The sequence below is a fragment of the Balaenoptera ricei genome, chromosome 11, assembly GCF_028023285.1.
Source record: "Balaenoptera ricei isolate mBalRic1 chromosome 11, mBalRic1.hap2, whole genome shotgun sequence".
Taxonomy (NCBI): domain Eukaryota; kingdom Metazoa; phylum Chordata; class Mammalia; order Artiodactyla; family Balaenopteridae; genus Balaenoptera; species Balaenoptera ricei.
Window position 1 is genome coordinate 25,195,841 of NC_082649.1, and position 21,503 is coordinate 25,217,343.

At 46.2% G+C, this 21,503-nt stretch overlaps 1 protein-coding gene and 1 pseudogene across 2 annotated transcripts in view; one reads left to right on the forward strand and one right to left on the reverse strand.

Annotated features, from left to right (window-relative positions):
- The window catches only part of ELOVL5 (ELOVL fatty acid elongase 5), a 70,213-nt gene that overhangs the window by 340 nt on the left and 48,370 nt on the right, over nt 1-21,503 (forward strand). The gene's annotated exons all lie outside the window — the stretch shown is intronic.
- LOC132374370 (large ribosomal subunit protein eL22-like) lies at nt 8,528-10,108 on the reverse strand (annotated as a pseudogene).

The following is a 21,503-nucleotide window of genomic DNA, read 5'->3' on the forward strand; positions in this document are numbered from 1 at the left end:
GGGCGCCGGCCCGCTCCCGGGCGCGATGGCGGGCGGGGGGAGAGCTGTGCGGACGTCTCGGGAGTTTCCGCGCGATGCTGTCTCACCTGTTCGGCGGTGGAAGCCGCCGGCGGGCAGTGTGCACGCTGATGGGCGCGGCGGGAACGCACCCGGCGCTCCGACGGGAAGCAGGGCGGGTGGGCTGTTGCGCTCGGATCTGACCGCCCGGGCGGGATGAACGCGCGGCCGGAGGTCCGGGGAAGAGCCCCGAGAGCGATCGCGCTTCCTCAGGGGAGAACAAAACCCGAGGGAGCTGGGAGAGCTGCCACGGGGTCGCGACGCGGGTCGGTGCGCGGCGCCTCCGGTCTTTCCTTTTCTCTCTTACCCTCCCGCCTGTGCCCCTCGGAGTGGGAGCCCGCTAGCCTGGGAACGCTTCGGTTTTTATTAAAACCAGATAACTGTAGCCCGCGGATCCTCGGGGAGGCCGGCGGGGGAGGGGACTGGAGAGCCACCTGGGCGACCCTAGCGGGAGTCCGAGCGCGGGGGTGGCTGGGGAAGCCCTGGGGTCGCGTCTGCTGCGAGTGGCAAAGAAAAGGCTCTTTTACAGTTTACACGCGGTAAGACTCGGCCCCCACCCCACCCCCGCGTCCGCACGCCCGCCTCGGTGTGGAGGGAGTCGTGCCTGGAGCAAGGCTTGTTCTTTTAAACTGTGTCGTGCAACCGTTCCGTGCCCTTGCACTTTTAGGTTGATGGTTTCCCCTGCTCACGATTGTAGTTCAGCTCAGCTCCTGGCTTCTTGATTGCAAATTGGATAATGCATTTGGCCCACTTTGGGATGAGGGGTGAGGAGTCCCGTATGGAAGAATCCAGTGCATGACTTGTGAGCTGGGCTGCGGAACCTAGGCATGCGGCGGGAGAATAGTGGGGAGCGAGCAGCCTTAATTCTTTAATAGCGGGCCCCGTGGCAGGAAGTGCTTTCTTTATAGGGTAGTACGGAAGAGCTAACGTTGCTTGTTAGGTTTTGTAACTTGTTCGCCTAACCACTCCATAGATAACCTGTTGGTGTGCACTTGTTTTGCTTGCACCACCTCTCAGCCAACAGCGTTCGGTGCATAATCTCAGACAGGGACACAGCGGGTTTGGCTGTGGACGAACACTTTAACTTTCCATCTGCGGTTAGGGGACAAGCGGATCACTTTTTTAGTTCGTTCGGAAGCTGCCTGGGATTCTCCAAGGAAAGCTCCGTACTTGAAAGAGAAATGTCACTCATGTCCCTTTTAGATTCTTACCCCAGATTATAACTTCTCATTGCCAGGAATTTTTTCTGTACAGTTCCTCTTTTTTGTATTTCTTTTCTGTTTCTAACAGAAGACAAAAGGGAGAGTGTTATTGATGGTTACAGATGGTTAATTTTACAGAATACAGAACAGAACTGGGCTGAAAAGTGAAAGTAGAAAGTGTATTAAGATTTGATGGCCAGATTTTTTTCAAGAAAAGTACATCATAACTTCAGACACTGTCCTCACCCTCTTGACTCAATTTCCTCGTCTGTCCACAGGTTTCACGTTGCAGAATTGTTAGGGATTCCAAGAGATGACACAGTTGAAAGTGCCCAGCATGGGGCTTGTCAAATAGTGGTTTGATAAATGTTTCTTCTTCACTTATTTTTCTTCTTGGGGAAGGGGAAGTGAGGTTTAGGGGATGTGGCCAAGGATAAAGCTGGAGAATCTCAAGTAACTGGGAAAATATTTAAAACTAGGTTTTCACAGACAGTAATTCCATTATTCCTGCAAAGTCACTTTTGAAAATGAGGTGAGTTATCTCCTTCCCTGGGATCGACTGAGCTTCCTTTTTCTTTTTTGTGCGGGAGGAGTGTCAGAATTCTTAATTTTTGGATGTTTGCAAGAATCTTTTTTCCACTGCCTCCTCTTTTCCTCTTAGCATAACTGTTGATTGCCCTCCTGTTTGTAGGAGTGAGTATCGGTACTTGGGTGTCTTATTTCCAACTTGAATTATACAAATCAAGGCAAAACTGTTTACCTTCCTTTAGGGTGACTTTGATGCCTAAGTAGATAGTAGAGAGTGTGAGTGATGGTTTTACTTCTTTCTTACTCGGGGCCACATCCTTCCCCTAAGAAAATTTGTAATTATGTTTAATACCTTCTTTGTGCCTACCAACTCTTCTGTTACTGATGGGATAATCTTTCCGTTAGTTACCCAAAATAGGTCTGTCTTTGCATGCATTCAGTTTCAGGTATTACAGATGTGAGCACCTTCCTATTAATAGTTGCTTTCCGTACGTAATTCTTTTTTTTTTTTTTTAATTCCTTTTTTTTTTGTAATTTTATTTATTTATTTATTTATTTATTTATTTATTTATTTATGGCTGTGTTGGGTCTTCGTTTCTGTGCGAGGGCTTTCTCTAGCTGCGGCGAGTGGGGGCCACTCCTTATCGCGGTGCGCGGGCCTCTCACTGTTGCGGCCTCTCCTGTTGCGGAGCACAGGCTCCAGACGCGCAGGCTCAGTAGTTGTGGCTCACGGGCCTAGTTGCTCCGCGGCATGGGGGATCTTCCCAGACCAGGGCTCGAACCCATGTCCCCTGCATTGGCAGGCAAATTCTCAACCACTGCGCCACCAGGGAAGCCCCCGGTACGTAATTCTTACAGCCTCCCTGTGAGAAGTGCTATCCCCTACCTCTTTTATAAAGAATTGAGAACTAAGGCCTAGAGATGCCAAGTGACTTGTGCAAATCACATAGCTCTGTCTCCTGTAACATACCTGCTCCTTCCTCTGTCCTTGCTGCTGGGAGGATTTGGTCAGTGGGCTCTGCCCTTTATTTAACTCTGTTACTCTGTAACTTAAAAATCTAACCTCATGATTAAAGGTCCATCTTCGAGCCATCCAAGATTAACAATTTGCCATTTTCAAATCTGTGTCAAGTCTATTCCTTCCTTTTAGCCCACATTTGATTTACTCTTTTTATTAATTTATTGACTTGTCAGTTACTGAGTGTGTACTGTGTGTGTGTGTGTCTTGGGGGAAGAGGTTGTATACAAAGCTGAACGACAGTTTCTGACTCCAAAGGGCTTCCTGAATGAGTTTACACTTTAATCCTTTTATACCCATACTTAATCTGTACCTTGGACTAGAAGGGTATCAGAAGCAGATTTCCAGGGGGCTTGTCTCACTGTTTCTGGGACAGCTTTGTGGCAGAACTCACCATGTTAGATGTATCAGTGCCTAGCACTGATAGGCCTGTTTTTCGTGCAAGAGACAGAAAGCCCAATGCAGATGGGCTTAAATGACCATCTGACCTGAAAAGTCCCATAGGCAGAACTTTTGCTCTGTTTCTCTGAAGTCTCCTCAGATGTTGGTTATGTCCATAGGCTGATCTTGCAAGATGACTGCCAGCTAGTCTGGACCCCTTGTTACCATATTCTCAAGTGGGAACTTCCCTTCCCACCACCTTCCAAAGAGGGTCCTTGGCCTTGAGGTGATTGATTTTGGCCATGGTTACTTGAAGTAATAACTAGAACAATGAAATCTGATAACCTGGGGCCCATCCCAAACTGAGGAAGTGGATTTAAATCTCATCTCACCTACCTGGCCGCTAACTACACTTTCAGGAAGGGCATCTGTGGACATGGGGGTGTGTCGGCTATAAGGGCCTCCAAGGATGTCAGGCCCCATCAAAGAGATGATTGGATTAAATGAAAGAGAACTGAATCAATATTTGAATTTCACTTCACCTGTCATAGAGGAATCTTACGGGTGCACAGAGGTCAGAGGATGGGCATTCTAGGAGAGGGAGTTTGGAGAGCAAACAAGTGAATCATTGGGCATTAAAGCAAGTAGCCCAGTTGCCTGAAGCTAATAGGGCAGAAGTAGAAAGAAAGGTTAGGAAGGCAAGTTGTTGATAATAATAAGGGCTAACATTTATTAAACTTATTACGTATCAAACTATGCATTGAGCTCTTTTATGTGGATTTATCTCAAGTACTATTAATTGGTACTGTGAGCTTTCCCACTTTACAGATGAGGAAATGGAGACTCAGAAGTTTTAGACTTGCCCAAGATCACAAAGCATTCCGGCCTGGGTGGTCTTGACCCACTAGCCTGCTGTCTTTCCTGAGACGTTGGGTAACAGGACCGCTGAAGCTTTTGAACCAGAAGGAGTGCGTTGTGAATCCTGTGTTCCAAGAGTATGAGTGTGGTCTGAGTGCGTGGCGGGGATTGGCGAGGACGGACACCGGGGCTGTGTGGGGGTGGGCTGGGAGGCTGTTGGAGGCCAGGGCAGTGGTGAGGCCTCACCTGGAGCCACAGCCATGAGCACAGACTGAAGCGAGCTAATCACATGAGGATGTTTCTAGGACAGGATCTACGCAACTTGGAGACCAGCTGGATTGAGGGCCAGCAAGAGGAAGGGCGCTCTCAGGCCTGGGAGTTAGAAGAAATGCGGTGTCGTGGGGGAAGAGGGAGGAGGCTTTGTCCTCAGGTGGAAACATCTTAAGGGCCCACGTTCCATCCGGACAGGCCCTTTCTCCCCCTCTCGGGTCCCCGGTCCTGTTTGCAGCCGGTGTTTGTCCGCCACTTTACAGGTGTGTGTTTCCACCACATTTCATCCATTTTCAGGCAGTTTTTCACATTTTAACATATCTGGGTAGAGATGCAGCTTACAGTCAGTGGCATGGTAAAATCACACAAGCCCTCTTTCACATTTTAATATTACTGAAATCAGGATGCTTCCCAGCTTTTAATGAAGTATTGTTGGTGAGAAAAGCAAAGTCTCAGTATTGCTGAAGCTCATGGAGCCAATTGCTGGCAGAGCCAGGAGTGAGAACCAAGGCCTCTGGGCTCCTCTCACCCACTGAGTTACCTCAGCTCATGTAAGAGATATTAAAATAAACATTGCCTCCTAATACAGGATTATGGTAAAGCACACGCATACTTCTTTGTTATTAAAACGGAAGTAATCTGAGAGGTTTGGAAGGCACAGTGGTTCAGGTAGAGTGCCTCATCCTTGTATAGAGCCCGGCTGCCCTGGTTCCCTATCCTAAACTTGCCATCAACCTTAAGAAAATCAACTCTGGGCATTGGTCCCTTTCTTTAAAAGTAAACAGTTACACCAAGGTGATTTTCAAGTCTATCTCAGAACGAAAATTTTTTATTTTCACTTTTGCCGAGAGCAAATCCTTTGTTTCTGTTTGACTAGGGATAGAGAATGAAAGTTGAAATCATTTAGGTCTCAGTAAGGTAGATGTCAGAATCAGTGATGGAAATTAACAGTTTTCTCCTTAAGAGGTTAAACGTAACCGCTGGAGATGTTCCGGCCTAGCAAAGTGAGTTGTTCAGGAGGGTAGACTGGCCTCATTTTGAGTCTTTGTCATAGAATACCTCCTCCCATCCGATCCCGATTTCAACCCATAAATGTTATCATTACCAAGCTCTTTGATTCCCACTGGCACGTTTCCTCTATGGGAACACTTTTATTTGACTTGAATGCATTTGCTTTTAGAATTGTGTGGCCCCTGGATTGAAAATATTCATACTTGGTGAGTTTTTAGGAATACTGAATCCGTATCCTTCCTATTTAAGCACAGTTGTGTGCGATGTCTCAGTATTCCTTGTATCTTAAGTTAGACTTTGGCACCTTTTGTTTGATGTATGTTTTCTTGCTGACTGGGATTTAGGAAATAATTTTTCACTTAAGATTTTTAGTGCTGGGACTCTCATGCTTTCTGCAGTTAGAATAACCATTTTCTTGAAACACCTGCAGTTTCGAACGACAATCCTGACACTAGGTTCACGCCCTCCTGCTAGCACACGCCCTCTGCCCTTTTCTTTCCCCATTGTCAACAGTTTTACTGTGTCAGAGCTAATCTCTGATAAGTGCATACTAAACAGACCTAATTAAAGCCACACTGGAGAATTGGCCACTCCGGTCCTTATTTTATCTGAGTTGTTCTGAACCCCAGAGTACCTGTTCCTTCTGTCTTGGGATAGCACACACTCCTACAGAGTAATTGTTGTGAATTTCTCCTTCCCCAAAGAATAGTTTCTTATGACACCGAACTCAATAATTATTCATTTGCTTCCCTGGGAAGTTTGGCCGTGCGCTGTACGTCCCTTGAGGGTAGCGTTCAGGGTACCTCTGCTTCAGGTTTTGGCAGAAGAAATACATTACCTTAATATCTACGGGAGTTGTTGACACCTCTGTCTGCCCTGTTTGTGAGCTGATATGTACCTCTGTGAAAATTTGAGTTTACTTCTTACAGAACTTCTGAATGTTTAGCTCTTCTGTGGATCTGAGGTGCATTTATTAAGAGTATCTACTGTGCTTTTTTTAAAGTTAGCAAAGCTATAGGAAGGGGATTGGAGAAGAGGCCTTTCAGGTTAGCAGCTGCACAGGAAAGGGATCCAGCTCTGCCCCACGAGGCTGGGCAGGCTCCGGCAGGCCAGTCACTCCACCTCTGAGACTTCGGTGTAGAACTTGCAGGTGATAATACCTGTGCCTCCTTTGGAGGGTGTCCAGACTATCGGTATTATACATAAACGTTAAGTAGGGGACTGACTTAATTTGATGAGCGTAGTTAAAAAATAATCCCTCTATTAGAGGATAGGATGTTCACTGAAGCATTGTTTACTCAGCTGACTCAATCTTCTGTTATCATGCTCTTCAGAAGAATAAATGACACTGCAGTTGGGCAATGTTTTCAACTTATGAAGAGAATGAGGCTGTTTTGTGGGTGCTAAATACACTACATGCCAGGTGCTTTTCTAAGGTGCTCTACATCTGTCAATTCATTTTGGCCTCACCAAATCCCCCCATGAGGTAGGTACCCCAGTTTTACAGATGAGAAACTAAGGCACAGAAAGGTTAAGTGACTTGTTCTAGGCCCCCCAGCTAGCAGGTGACAGAGGCCGGGTTGAAACCCAGACTGGTTGAGGGCATCCAGCGTCGGTTTCCTTGTCTGACCCCAGCGCCGCCGCCTGGGTTTGATCTACAAGGTGTATAAGACCTGAGGGGTGTGGGTTGGGAGGGAAGGGCACCCACATCCCCCAGGGAGCCTCCATCTGCGGATTGTCTGGTCTCCCTTGAGTAGAGGTGTACATCCTGTGTGTTTTGAGAACATCTGGGTCATTCTGACACAGGCCTGGTTAAAGGCTGCTTGTTCGGGCTGTTCAGAATAACACCTTCCCCAGCCCTTCAGTTCTCTTGGGATTCTTACTCTTTTAGGACTTCCTCATTTTCTTTCTGGGTGTGGGTCACTAGGTCTGACAACATTATGATGGCTGTTAAGTACCATAATTCCTAAAATACGAGGATCACAAAATTCACAGAACAGTTTATATATTAACATGGAATGTAACCAGGTGATAAAATAACTGTTGGCTTTAGACACTCTGTAGAGGAGATGATAGATTGATTGCTGGGTTGTGTTTGCTTTTAAAAATGCCACATCGTACCAGGCTTTTTTCTTTTGGAAACACATTTTAACTCTGCCTGTTCCTCCCATTCCCACCGCCCCCCCACACACACACCTGAACAACAGTTATAAAATATGGAGGTTTAGATTGAGTTTTTAAAAAGAAATGTGTTTTCGTGTCACACCCTTATTTATGTTACACAGGTTTGAATTAATATCTAAGACATTTTCTCTCGAGGGGGGTGCATAACTTATCTTTGTTAATTATGTTTCTCCACCCTCTTTTAATTTCAACCAAAGCTGTAACGCTGCCTTTGTATATTTTGTATGAAGTAGCTTGGAGAACATGACAATTTATTTTGAATATTCAAGTAATCACGTCAGTTAATCAAGTGATCACATCAGGCTGCAATCAGATTTAGAATTATAAGTAGCTGCCCATAGCACAAAATGTTGCTTAAAAGCCTCTTAAATGTTTGTCTCCCAGCTATTTGCAATTGCATTCTGATTTGTGTGTTAGAAATGGGGTTGAAGTAGAGCTCGGCCTGTTTAAGCTGGGTCTTTAAGGGACCGGTTAGAGGCTTGCAGAGGATCTCATATCTAGATCTGTGCGGCCTTCCATTGTCTGCAAGTCTGTTTCAGCCAAGAAGGCAGTTGTCCTGTGAAACAGGTCGGAACTTCTCCAAATACCCCCTTAAAGACAGTGTTTCAGGACTTCGTGAACCCAGGAGAATGCTGTATGTACTGGGCTTGTTATGACAGATCCTTTTTGTTTTCTTTGCAAGGCGCGGTAGGTTTGGAAGAGGCTCAGCGACCCAGAGGAAGGTGGCTACGAGTGCAGAGTGAGGTGGGTGCTCTACATTGAGCCCTGGTACAGAGCTCCATGCTTGAGTTCACCGTCTTTCAGGAAATGGGACTGGCATATTTTAAAGTGCTTCCCGAAATTCAAGATGTACGTGAATAGTTGCAAAGGACTGTTGGAAAACCAATCTCAGTGGGTGATTTAACCCATGGATTCAAGTATTCACCCACCCACCCAACCCATTGTCCATCTCAGACATTTTTTTTTTTTCCTAAATTTTATTTAAGAATTCATATAAAATACTCCAGATAACTGAGTTTCAGTCCTCATCTTCCTCCTCTTATTCATCTTGATTAATCTAGAACTAACGTTAACTCATAACTTTCTTTGCTGTTAGCAACTACGCATAACCGATCATGTAGATAATTATTCTTCAAATATTTTGTGGTGAGATATTTCAAATACTTTTTGGAAAAAGGCACCTCGGAAGTTACAGTGATTTTGCTTTTGCTTCTTTCGGTTGTTATAACACCTCCTTTGAGGTTCTCAGCTTTTCCATGCACTTTCATTCTTTCCTGAAGGAACTGCTCAAAATTGGCAGCATCCATGATTCCATCTTCTACAGGACGGGTACAGTCAGGAGTAAACTTCTGGACCTACTTTTTTTTACCCCCCTTCGCCACAAGCTTTTTCCACACTTGCACTTTATTTATTTATTTATTTTTAAATTTATTGATTTATCTTTGGCTGCGTTGGGTCTTCGTTGCTGCACGCGGGCTTTCTCTAGTTGTGGCGAGCGGGGGCCACTCTTTGTTGCGGTGGCTTCTCTTGTTGCGGAGCACAGGCTCTAGGCGCGCGGGCTTCAGTAGTTGTGGCATGTGGGTTCAGTAGTTGTGGTGCACGGGCTTAGTTGCTCTGCGGCATGTGGGACCTCCCGGACCAGAGCTCGAACCCGTGTCCCCTGCACTGGCAGGCGGATTCTTAACCACTGCGCCACCAGGGAAACCCCAACGCTTGCACTTTGAAAAACCTTTCAGAATCTGAAAAGACCTTTCCAAGAACACATCCTCCCTCCCTTCATGTCTCAAAGAACTTCACCTAAAACTTGTATTAATTGGGTCAATTTTTCAAACATTTAGCTTTCGACAAAAGTCACTCTTTTTTTTTTTCTTTCCCTAACGTGTCTTCCTAGTAACAACGAAAAGGGCTGCTTTAAAAATCTAGCCCCAGAAATATACAATCAGCAGGTAAAAGACCTGCCAGCAATGGGCTCTATACCTCCCACCATGGTTTTAAACCAAAAGCGTACAAACGCCTAGAAGCCTTAAAAGCCCACCCAGGCAGAAAGATGCAGGTGAGCGGAAAATGTTAACAAGGGCATCCCAACAAAGGAGGAGGGTAGGAAAACTTTCTCCCAGTGACCTGGGAGGAGAACGATCTGCAGCCAGAGTGACATGAGGGCACCGCACGGCCCAGGCCCAGCCTGGGTGAGAGCGAATGGAACTGGGCCCTCCCCCGACACCCAAAAGGGTCTGTAGAGCTGCACCCTGAAGATCTAACTTCCTCTACAGTGGCTAAAGGGTCCTCTAACCCGGGCCTCCCTCTGAAAACAGGCCGACCAGGTCCAACTTCCATGGACCTTCCCACTGGTCCCCGGGGGTGGCGGGTCCCCACTTTGCCCGCCCTCCGCCCAGGTAACCAGGCCCAGGCCTTGGCTGCCTCACGCCGGCCGGGCTCCAAGGGCCGCTGACCGACCCAGGCTGCAGTCGCTGCCCCCCGCTGGCCGCAGGCAGGGCCCCGAGCGCCAGCCACGGCCTCCGAGAGTCCCGGGTCTCCCCGTCACGTGGGGGCCCCGGCGGCCGCCCCAGCCCGGCCCCGGCAGGATGCTGCAGAGCGCCATGTGCTGCAAGCTGCCAGCCATGCAGGGGCCGGGCGGGCGAGGCCCTCGTGCCTCCCCCAGAGCCGTGCTCCCCCCTCAGGCGGAGTCATACTCCCCACCCCAGACTTTTATTTCTAATCCACTGCTTTCTTTTGAGCTCCAGGTTCAGAACTTCTCATCAGCTGATTCACCTGGTTGCCCTCCAAACCTGTCTCCTGTTGGCCAGCATGGCCAGGAGCACCGCCATCACCTGTTTGCCCAGGCCGGCAGGCTGGCGGCACTGCCTGGGTCCTTCTCCTGTCAGCTGCGTCCTTCCCCCGCTCCCTCCAGCCGTCAGTCACCAGGTGTCCATTCGGGCTCTGCTCTGTCCGCTGCCCCCCAGCCTTCACAGCCCGCCAACCCTTCCTGGGTGCCTGGTTTCCCCCTGCTCCTTCCTGCCTCCCTGTGTTCTGCTCCCAGCTGTGCTGCCACAGAGGTCTTCTGACAGGTTAATGGGGTCATGCGCTCCACCCTAAAACCTTCGTTTACTCCCTGTTAGGGCCATCCTTGATCCAGCGTCGTTTCCTGCCTGCGCTCTTCACTCTGCACACACCACAGGCTCACATCTCCCCAGATGTGCCTTGTAGGCTGTACTTGGATGCTTCCTCAATTGCTCCCCACCGACGGAAACACAAAAGTAAAGCAAACTAAATAACAGAAAAGTCCTGTTCTTTGTAAGTCAAACTCATACAGCCTAGAACCTTTGATGCTTTTGACTCAATTAGATGTTCCCACCCCTTCCGGCTTGTGTAACCTTAGTTATACGTAACTAACTAACCTCTGTGTGCCTCAGTCTCCTCATTCGTCAAGTGAGGATGACTAGTGCTTTCCTTCTCTCTCTGCTCAGTGTCTGGCGTGCTCCCTACGTATCCTTGGTACCTGTGTACTGTCTGGCATGTAGTAGGTATCTGGCAATGATTTGCACGAATGTCTCTAAATATGTACCTTTCAAGTATGATCAGTTCTGTAATCTGTGCTTATGGCTGTGTGTGAAGGTGAGTATGCCTCAATAGCCAGAGAAGCCTGAGACTTCGTAACACTGCACAGGTGAGGGGCCCACCTGGGGAAGCGGGCTCTGGGGCACTGGCTTCCCTGTTTAGGGTTGCTGTTCCCCCAACCAGGCTGAGGGAGTAGAGCAAATTGCTAGACATCCCACCTGCCCAGGAGCAGAGGATGTTCTTTTAATGTCTGTGTTAAAGGACCTTGCTTATTTGCGTATTACCTTGTAGAGCTTTCAGGTGGAATAAGCCAGTGATAGAATACACTGGTGACCCTGTGCCCGAGGAGGGAAGAGAATGAACTCTGGTGTCTAGGCTTCTGAACTATTCCCTGACCAAATAATGGTAGACACTGACACTTTTTTTTTTTTTAATTGGAGTATAGTTGCTTTACACTGCTGTGTCAGTTTCTGCTGTACAGCAAAGTGAATCAGCCATATGTATACATACATTCCCTCTTTTTTGGAGTTCCTTTCCATTTAGGTCACCACAGAGCGAGTAGAGTTCCCTGTGCTATACAAGAGGTCCTCATTAGTTATCTATTTTACACATAGTAGTGCAGACACTCTTTTTTTAACTTTATTTTGGTTGGCCGCAGCAGTGAGCCAAGGTTAAGGTAGCCCGTGTAGCTTGGACTGAGCCTGTCTGCATCAGTAGCCACGTGGTCATCAATTCATTGACCATCTACACTTATTCACCGTTGAGGAGTTCTGTGTGCTGCCCTCTGCTTGGGTGCATGGATCCCACAGAGACACATGACAATACACCTACTGACAAATAGATTATAATCCAGTAGAAGAGGTGAGGTATGTACTTGATGCAACAGATAATTACTGGTGCTGTGGATATGACTGTGTGTGTTGCAGTTAAATTTGAATGCGGGTGACAGAGATTACAAAATAACAATGGTTCCAATAATGGCATCTCAAAACAAGGTATTGTATTTCCCATAAAGGGCTGGAGAAAGAGGTACAGGTATGACCCAACTGTAGGCTCCTAGCTCACTGTGTGTAAGGCTTAGAGGCAGCAGAATGGAGGAAGAGACAGAGGTAGAAAGGACAGAGGATTCATTCGTGCTTTCTCTTAGGGAAGTTACAAGAAACTGCCCCTAGACAATTTTGCTGTGTCTGCTTGGCCAGAACTTTAAACATGCAGCCACATGAAGCTGCAAGACAGACCGGGAAATCTCATCTTGATTCTGGGTGGTTGTGAGCAGCTAAAAGTCCTGCTGCTCTATCCAGAATTTGGGTGACCACCCCCAGTCTGTACCTAGGGTGGTGGATGAGGTTGACGGTGCTGCCCGTGTGGAAGTTGCAGTCTGGAGGATACTGATGGGGAACAGATACTAGTACCACGGTGATGAGAACGGAGAGCGTAGTGTGGGGTGCTATGGGCGCAGACAGGAAGGACCCGTAAATCAGACCAGGAGGGCCGGGGAAGGGTGCCTGGAGAACGAGCAGACATCTGCCTGGTGGAAAGAGGAAGTAGGCATTCAGGCAAAGGCTCTGAGGTGAGGAAGCAGGTAGCACATGAGGAACTGATAGTGAGGAAAATCGAAGGAGGAAGCAGGGGTCTGGGGCCACACTGAGGGGTTTGGACATTTTCCTAAGAGCCTTTAACTGGTTTTGAGGTGAGTAACCTAGAAAGATGCTTTTTGGGGGGGCGGGGAGCAACGCAAGACTGGAGGCAGGGACCCTCTATCGGGAGGGAGTGCACTAATCCAGTTGATGTGATGGTGACCTTGATTGGACAGTGACTTTGGGGGTTGAGAGAAATGGATACAAACCCCCCCAGTTCGTAGAACTGGGAACGGATTTAGAATAATTTGGGCTGCTTTTCACTTGACAGATGATGAAAGCAAGGCTGTCAAGTGGCATGCCCGGGCCGCACAGCCGGCTCAGAGCAGCACCGGGTCATCCCTCTGCCTGAACCCTTTGTGTCACTGCTGAATGGCCAACTGGCGCAACAGGGCTTTGTGGGCATTCAGAGAAGGCAGAGGGAGGGCAGGTGGCGTGTGAGCTGGAGCGTGGTGTGCATGTGGCTGTGGAGCAGAAGCCGGTGTGTTGCGTGCTCCCAGCTCTGCAGGTTGAGGACAGCGCTAGGGTGCTTCAGGGAAGTAGTGTGAGATAATCCTGCAGGAGTGTTTCGAAATCATGGAAGGCTTTAATAGAAGATTAAGTGGTTTAGGCTCAATTCGCAGTGGGAGCCAATTAACATTTGGTATCAAAGGACTAACACAAGCTTGACAGCAAAGTCTGTGTTTATTGTTTGCCCCTCCCAGTGCCTTGTATCAGGTGCTTATGGTCAGCAGAATAAGGGCCCCCAGAGATGTCCATGTCCTAATCCCCAGCACCTGTGAATATATGGGGTTACAGGCAAAGGAGCATTAAGGTTGCAGACGGAATTGAGGTAGCTAATCAGCTGACTGAAGTAGGGAGGGTCCTAGGTTATCCAGGTGGGCTCAGTGTAACCTCCAGGGTCCTTAAGTGTGGAACAGGGAGGCGGGAGAGAACTAGAAGGGTGGGGTGTGAGGAGACTTGGCCCAGTGTTGCTGGCCTTGAGATGGAGGAGGGGACTGTGAATGGAGTGGTACAGGCAGTCCCTAGAAGCTGGAAAAGGCGAGGAAAAGGATTCTCCCGTAGAGCCTCCAAAAAGGAACGCAGCCCTGCCCACACCTTGGTTTTAGTCCGTTGAGACCCGTTTTGGACTTCTGACCCCTAAGATGCATTTGTGTTGTTTCAAGCCACTAAGTTTGTGGTCCTTGGTTACCTGATAGAGCGGTCAGTTCTTGTTTGCTGAGTGAATGAGTTGTGCTTGAAGAGATCAATGTGACAGATTCATGCATTAGATGGACTGGATGAGGGGAGGTTCTGGAGGCCAGGGAGTTCATAGAAGATGGTTCTGGCAAAGGGGCGATGAGGATGAGGCAGGCCGTGGCGGGGGAGTGGGTGACTGGAATCTCAGGGCCTGTTGACAGGCCTGAAGCCCTGGCTGGCCTGGGATCCACGCTGGGGGGAAGTGTGCTTTCAGGGCTGGGTTCCTGGGAAGGTGATTGGGCAGGAAATCACCTGGAGGGAGTCAGGAGGAAGGGTGGCTTAGCTTGTTGGGTTTAAGGTTCAGAAGCACCACATGTATGTAGGTGGAGAGAGCAGATGGAAACTGGCCCTTGAGCGTGGAGTTGGGGATACAGGATTGGGTGTCACTGGTCATGATTTATCTGTACCCTTTCTTTAAATTTTTCTGGTGAAGAGACTCAGCAGCCCTTTTGAAGAATCCAGTATGTCACATTCCTTAAAATTAAGAAGTTTTTTGCCTAAATATTTTTGCGGCCATTTGAATTCTGTGAATCTTTCTTCCCCCCTATTTATTTATTTATTTTTTTATTTATGACTGCGTTGGGTCTTTGTTGCTGTGTGCGGGCTTTCCCTAGTTGCTGTGAGCGGGAGATACTCTCCATTGTGGGTTTCTCGTTGCGGTGGCTTCTCTTGTTGCGGAGCACGGGCTCCAGAGCGCAGGCTCAGTAGTTTTGGTGTACGGGCTTAGTTACTCTGCAGCATGTGGGATCTTCCCGGACCAGGGCTCTAACCCGTGTCCCCTGCATTGGCAGGAGTATTCTTAACCACTGCACCACCAGGGAAGTCCTATTCTGTGAAGCTTTAAAAATTTTTTTAGTAAATAAAAATGAGTTAATACTAAATAATTGTTTTAAAAAACTAAAAATAACATCATCCATGACCCCTTCCTTGCATATTTCACCCCGTGCTGCAGGTCGTCTTCCCAGAAGCCTCTCTGGCTCCGGTTGGTCTATCACCCAGCTGGTCACTCAGGGTCACACGCTTACCTACCCACCCCCAACCTGCCCCCGGGTCCTGACCCTATCAGATCTCACCCACTGAGCTGGGGAGGATAGAGCCCTAAACAAAACTTGGCTTGTGTTGGAAAAAGGGAAATGGATGGTACTTGCTAGAACATTTCCACATCTGTTTTTTAAAAATATCAATTTGCCACTGAACTATATATATATACTTATTTTAGACTTGGTTACGCAAAGTCCTGAAAGTTCTTGGTTTCTGAATTCCTTTGTTCTTCATAATGAACTTGGTTGTAATGATTGAAGTTATAACCGATTTCCTGAGAAATGGGAGAGAGACCATTTCCGAGGAGCTGTGTAGAGTGTATTGACATTAGAGGTGTTTTCCTGTGGCACCACGTTGCCTTCCTACCTGTCTATTGCTGCCGTCTTAGCACTCTGATCGCTGTCCTTCTACTTGGTGGCAGTGTACCAAGTAATATAAGTCTAGAAGTTTTCAGTGAAGGTTGTACTGAATATAAGTAAAAAAAAAAATAAAGCCTGTGAAGATGAGTTATGACTAATAATGTCCATAAACCACACATGAAAATCAGTTTAATTTCAATGAGTTACTTACATTTCATTCTCCAGAAAAAATAAGATTAACACGAGATCTCATTCGTTCTAAGTTAACCAACTCAACTTTCTGTTCTCCCTTCCCTTTGCTCTTTGATTTGATTAAATAAGATTTGTGGATGCTACCTGGTGAGTTGTCTTTCACGTCAGTTGGTATCCCTGTAAGACAAAGGCCCCACAGTATCCGGGAACCAAGTGCAGCAGGGTTAAGCCGTGTTGAGCAGGAGGTGGGGGAGGAGGTGTTGGTCCAGACCCCGGTGCCCATTATTGACATTTCAACTGTGCTGTCCCCAGGAAACAGTCATGATTTTTTTCTTTCTTGAAATCAAGTTGTTTCCCCTGATGAGGCAGTCTGCTTGGCGTACAGGCATTTCTCTGTAATGTTTTCCAAACTAAGAAAGCAAACAGAGAAAACATTTTGTAGAGAGAAACCTGCAGATAGCTGCACTGTGGCCGTGACCTAAGGTGAACACCCTGAGCTCTTGTTTGAAAGCACTGGGTTTCTTCACAACCGATGGGAGGACATAATGCACCTTTATAGCAAGTGAGTGTTAAGCTTCACACAGGATTTGTTCTCCCATTGACACTGCTCTCTGTCAGAGGAATAAATGATGGGGGGTCATGCTTGGAGCTCTGAAATGTCACTCTCAGATTCTTATTTTGGAGAAGGGAGTGTCCTGTAATTTTCTCCCTCTTATTCGTATTCGTTCTGTCTGTCTCTGCTGACCTGCTTTTCTTCCTCCAGTGGGGACTCTGCTTTCCTGTTGGTAATTATATTCCTGTGTGATGTCAGGGACATACCTGCCACTGACACCCCATTTAGAGGGAGAAGGAGGTGAGCCCCTGAGCGGGAAGATGTGCTCCCCTGAGCAGGCTGCACTTTTAAGTTTGGGGAAACCTCCTGCCTGACACTCTCTTGGACTCAGTAGCAACATGAGTCAGAGAACGGAGGACCCAGTGACAATTGAACAACTGAGGCGATAGGCAAATGGAAAGTGTGGTGTTTTAAAAGATCTTTTGTAGTGGCCGGAAAATGAATTTTTGACTGATTCTGAGCTCTCTCTCTCTCTCTCACATGTATGTGTGTGTGTATGTATATATATATGTACATAAGCACTTCAGCATCTGTGTACTGGCTGGTGAGTTAATAACATTCTAGCTGCAGTACTACCTAATGTGACTTAGCCACAGGATACTTAGGTCTTATTACTTATGACTTAAAATTTTAGGTTTTGGTGAATAAGAGTTTCCACGAGGAGTATCTTCATTTGAAAGGGAAGTTAGTATCATGCTAAAGAAACGTTCAGAGTTTTTAGCCCACATACTAATGTGAAAATCAGCTCATCCTGCTGTATATAATTTGAGTTACTGGGAAACCGGTAAGAATGTAATTATTTCACAGAGTGCTTTAAATTAAAATATATTTATTGTACGTTTTATTCATTATTGCTAGCTGGCTCTTTTTTTAAAGATTGATTGATTGATTGATTGCTATGTTGGGTCTTCGTTTCTGTGCTAGGGCTTTCTCTAGTTGTGGCAAGCGGGGGCCACTCTTCATCGTGGTGCGCGGGCCTCTCACCATCGTGGCCTCTCCTGTTGCGGAGCACAGGCTCCAGACGCGCAGGCTCAGCAGTTGTGGCACACGGGCCTAGTTGCTCCACGGCATGTGGGATCTTCCCAGACCAGGGCTCGAACCCACGTCCCCTGCATTAGCAGGCAGATTCTCAACCACTGCGCCACCAGGGAAGCCCTAGCTGGCTCTTTTTGAGGTATATTTGGGAATTTTGCCTTTAAGTTGAGAAGCTAAATTTATGTCTTTTAAGAGATAAAACCTTACAGAGGGGAAAAAATTCTGTATGCAATTTTTTTTTTTCACGGTTAAAGATTTGATGAAAGTTCATAATAGTACAATTGACAAGGAAATTTAGTTATTTCTGAGATATACATTTTAAAGTAATAACTAGAATTATGACTTATAACATTATACCAGAACATATAAGATTTTTAGAAATTTCACGTAATGTCTGAAACATTTATATTAACATATTTCCATACAGATAACCCAATGAAAGTTTAGTATTAGTTGTTTTGTTTGTTTGTTTTTTTATACTGCAGGTTCTTATAATCATCAATTTTATACACATCAGTGTATACATGTCAATCCCAATCGCCCAATTCAGCACAACACCATCCCCACCCCACCGCAGTTTTCCCCCCTTAGTATCCATATGTCTGTTCTCTACATCTGTGTCTCAACTTCTGCCCTGCAAACCGGCTCATCTGTACCATTTTTCTAGGTTCCACATACATGCGTTAATATACGATATTTGTTTTTCTCTTTCTGACTTACTTCACTCTGTATGACAGTCTCTAGATCCATCCACGTCTCAACAAATGACTCAATTTCGTTCCTTTTTATGGCTGAGTAATATTCCATTGTATATATGTACCACAATTTCTTTATCCATTCGTCTGTCGATGGGCATTTAGGTTGCTTCCATGTCCTGGCTATTGTAAATAGTGCTGCAATGAACATTGGGATGCATGTGTCTTTTTGAATTATGGTTTTCTCTGGGTATACGCCCAGTAGTGGGATTGTATGCAATTTTTAATACAGCAACTCTCAGACTTTTTGGTCTTAGGACCTGCACTTGTAAAAATTACTGAGAACCTCAGAGCTTTTGTTTATGTGGGTTATATCTATTGGTATTTATTCATTAGAAATTGATTTTAAATTATTTTTAAATAATTTTAAATAGTAATACATTTAAAAATGATAATTAGCCCATTACATGATAACATTATCTATATTTTTATGAAAAATATTTTTTTCCAAACAAAAAGAAATTAGTGAAACCAGACAACATTTGACTGTGTTTGCCCATCACTTTGGTATCTGGCTTAATGAAAGACAGCTGGCTCCTCTTCTCTGCTTCTGCATTCAATCTTTTGAGATATCACACATCATGTAGCCTCTGGGTCACTTAACAGTGAAGAGAGAGATGAGATTGAAAAAGTAATCTCTTAGTAACATTACAAAAATAGTTTTGATCTTATACAACCCCTGAGAAGGACCCAAGGACCCTCAGGTGTCTGGCCTGCACTTTGAGAACCCCTGTTCTAACTATAGCCTATTGTATTTTAAAATAAGGACCAACCTTCTGCTTGGCTATGAAAACATCCTTCACGGGGGTGCGAGGGGGTGTCTTATTTCATCAGCTATTGCCTCCTGAGTCCTTCTGCCTGAGTAAATTTCTTGATTTATGTCACAGGAGGATCTCTGAATGTCACCTTTGTACGTGAACTTCATCAGGTGGACTGGTTTTGGTCATTTTATCAAATAAATGTATCTGTAGGTCTGTAGGTACTATACTTCGGTAGGATAATATTTAAAAGTAAATTTATGTCCTCTGAATATGCTGGTTGCTTGCATAGATGCTGTACTGGAGAACTATAGTGTTCAGGGGTTTTTTGTTGGTTTTTTTTTAAATTAATTTATTTTATTTTATTTATTTTGGGCTGTGTTGAGTCTTTGTTGCTGCACATGGGCTTTCTCTAGTTGCGGCGAGCGGGGGCTACCCTTCGTTGCAGTGTGCGGGCTTCTCACTGCGGTGGCTTCTCCTGTTGCGGAGCACAGGCTCTAGGCGCGCGGGCTTCAGTAGTTGTGGCTCGCGGGCTTAGTTGCTCTGCGGCATGTGGGATCTTCCCGGACCAGGGCTCGAACCCTCGTCCCCTGCATTGGCAGGTGGATTCTTAACCACTGTGCCACCAGGGAAGCCCTAGTGGTCAGTTTTTAAAATAAAAATCCAGAGCAGAAAGGAGTTAATCAAGAGTAAGGTCTCAGTGTGGCATAAATACCTTTTTTAAAATTTTTATTTATTTATTTATTTATTTATTTACTTATGTATGTATGAATGCATGCATGCCACGTGGCGCGTCATGTGGGGATCTTAGTTCCCGGACCAGGGATCAAACCTGCGCCCCCCCTGCAGTAGAACACGGAGTCTTAAGCACTGGACCGCCAGGGAAATCCCGTAAATACCTTTTTAGATGTTCAAGATGTTCATTTCTTTTTTTTCCCCCCGCCCATTCTCTTTGCCATCTATACATTATTGTATTTGGGCCTTCAGATTGGCTGTCTTTTGGAATAGTTTTTAAAATAGCTAATTTCCTTTTTGTTCATGCCTGTTTGATAGATACTACTTAACTTCCTTTTTTTTAGTTACTGCTGATTTTGGACAGTGCTTTTGCTTTAATAAAAATTTGCTGCATCGCGTCCCCACATCTCCACCTTGTTCTCTTTAACCATTTAACCTTTATATTCTTGTGTTACAAAAAGGTTCTTCTGGCATTTTTCATATGTCTGATCATGTAGAGTTCTGCTCTGGGGACTCATCAACCCGGCATCTGCCTCCCCTTTCCTTTACTCTAGGGACTTCTTTCAGGATTCTTATAACCTCAGGTTCTGTGATGTCTGAATGAGGTGCCAGTGCACATTGAGCTGCTCGCTTCCAGATGCTGAGGTGTTTCTCTGGGATATATTTTGCGCTGTCCAGTATAGTTGTCACCAGTCACAGAGCACTTGCAGTGTGGCTAATGCAAGTGAGGAACTGAGTTTTTTCATTTACTTTTAATTAATTTACATTTAAATAGCCATGTGTGGCTCAGGTCTCTCTAGACTGTGCAACTCCCAGGGTGTCTGACAGCTTCCTTTTACTGACTCATGCCCTGCTCAGTCTTGACCTCAGCGTCTCTTGCAGGTTCGTCCATTCATTTTTATAAGTTTTGTGTATATTTTATCTGTCAATTTTAGAAGTAGCACATAGGTTTCAGCATCTGTAGACTGCCTTACTGCCGGAAACAGAACTAGAGGGAATACTGGAGCTAAAAAAGTGAAGGCTGTTTGACGTTGGCTGCTTTTTATGAGATCTTGAGGTGGTTCTAGGTGAGATTCAAGGGTAAATAGGGTTAAGGGGAAAGATTTTAAGTTGGGGAGACTTGAACAGATTTGTCAGCTGATAAAAGGATCCTACAGAGAGAGGAAATTGAAGGTAAAGGGGGAAGTGGAGTTGAATAGTCAATTCTTGAAGGAGGCAGGAAAGTAGGAGATGCTAAGCCTCCCTTTATGAATTGGGAGGGGAAAGAGTAGGTTGTTTTTTGGGGTTTTTTTTTAAGTATTTGAATTTTTTTTTTTTCAAGCAAAAGTCTGCGAAATCAACCTTTTTTTTTTTTTTTTTGTGGCCGTGCAGCGTGCGGGATCTTAGTTCCCCGACCAGGGATCAAACCCGTGCCCGCTGCCGTGGAAGCGTGGACCCTTAGGGAAGTCCCTGAAATTAACCATTTTGAAGTGGACAGTTCAGTGGCATGTAGTTCACCCACACTGTGGTGCTCCAGCCACCTGTGTCTAATCTTGAAGCATTTTCATCCCCCACAGGAGACCCTCTGCCCATCAGCCATTCTCTGCCCGCCCTTTCCCTGCAGCCTCTGGGTAACACTAATCTTTCTATCTTTATGGATTTGTTTATTCTGCATATTTCATATAAACAGAATCATACACTGTCGCCTTTTGTGTCTGGCTTCTTGGCATAATGTTTGGAGTTTCATCCACTTGTAGCATGTAACAAGTGCCTTGACATTTGAAGGCGAGGGAGTTTCAGGGAATTCATATTGACAGCCTGAATCTCAGCAAAACGAGTCAGTTCGGCCAGTTGGATTTATCGAGGATTAAGGCTCCACAGGGGCAGATGTGGTGTCAAGAGTATTTGTGGGGTGCCCGACTGAGGTCCAGGCTGAGGGGAAACACACCCCAGGAGCCAGCGCTGGGGGCGGATGGGCATCGAAGTTCTAGATCAGGTGATGGTAATCACCACAGCGAATTGGCTGCCAGTGGGGGCAGGCGGGGGAGGACCCTCTTTTAAGAGGGGGAGGAGTGTCCTTTTTCCGAGTGGGGTAA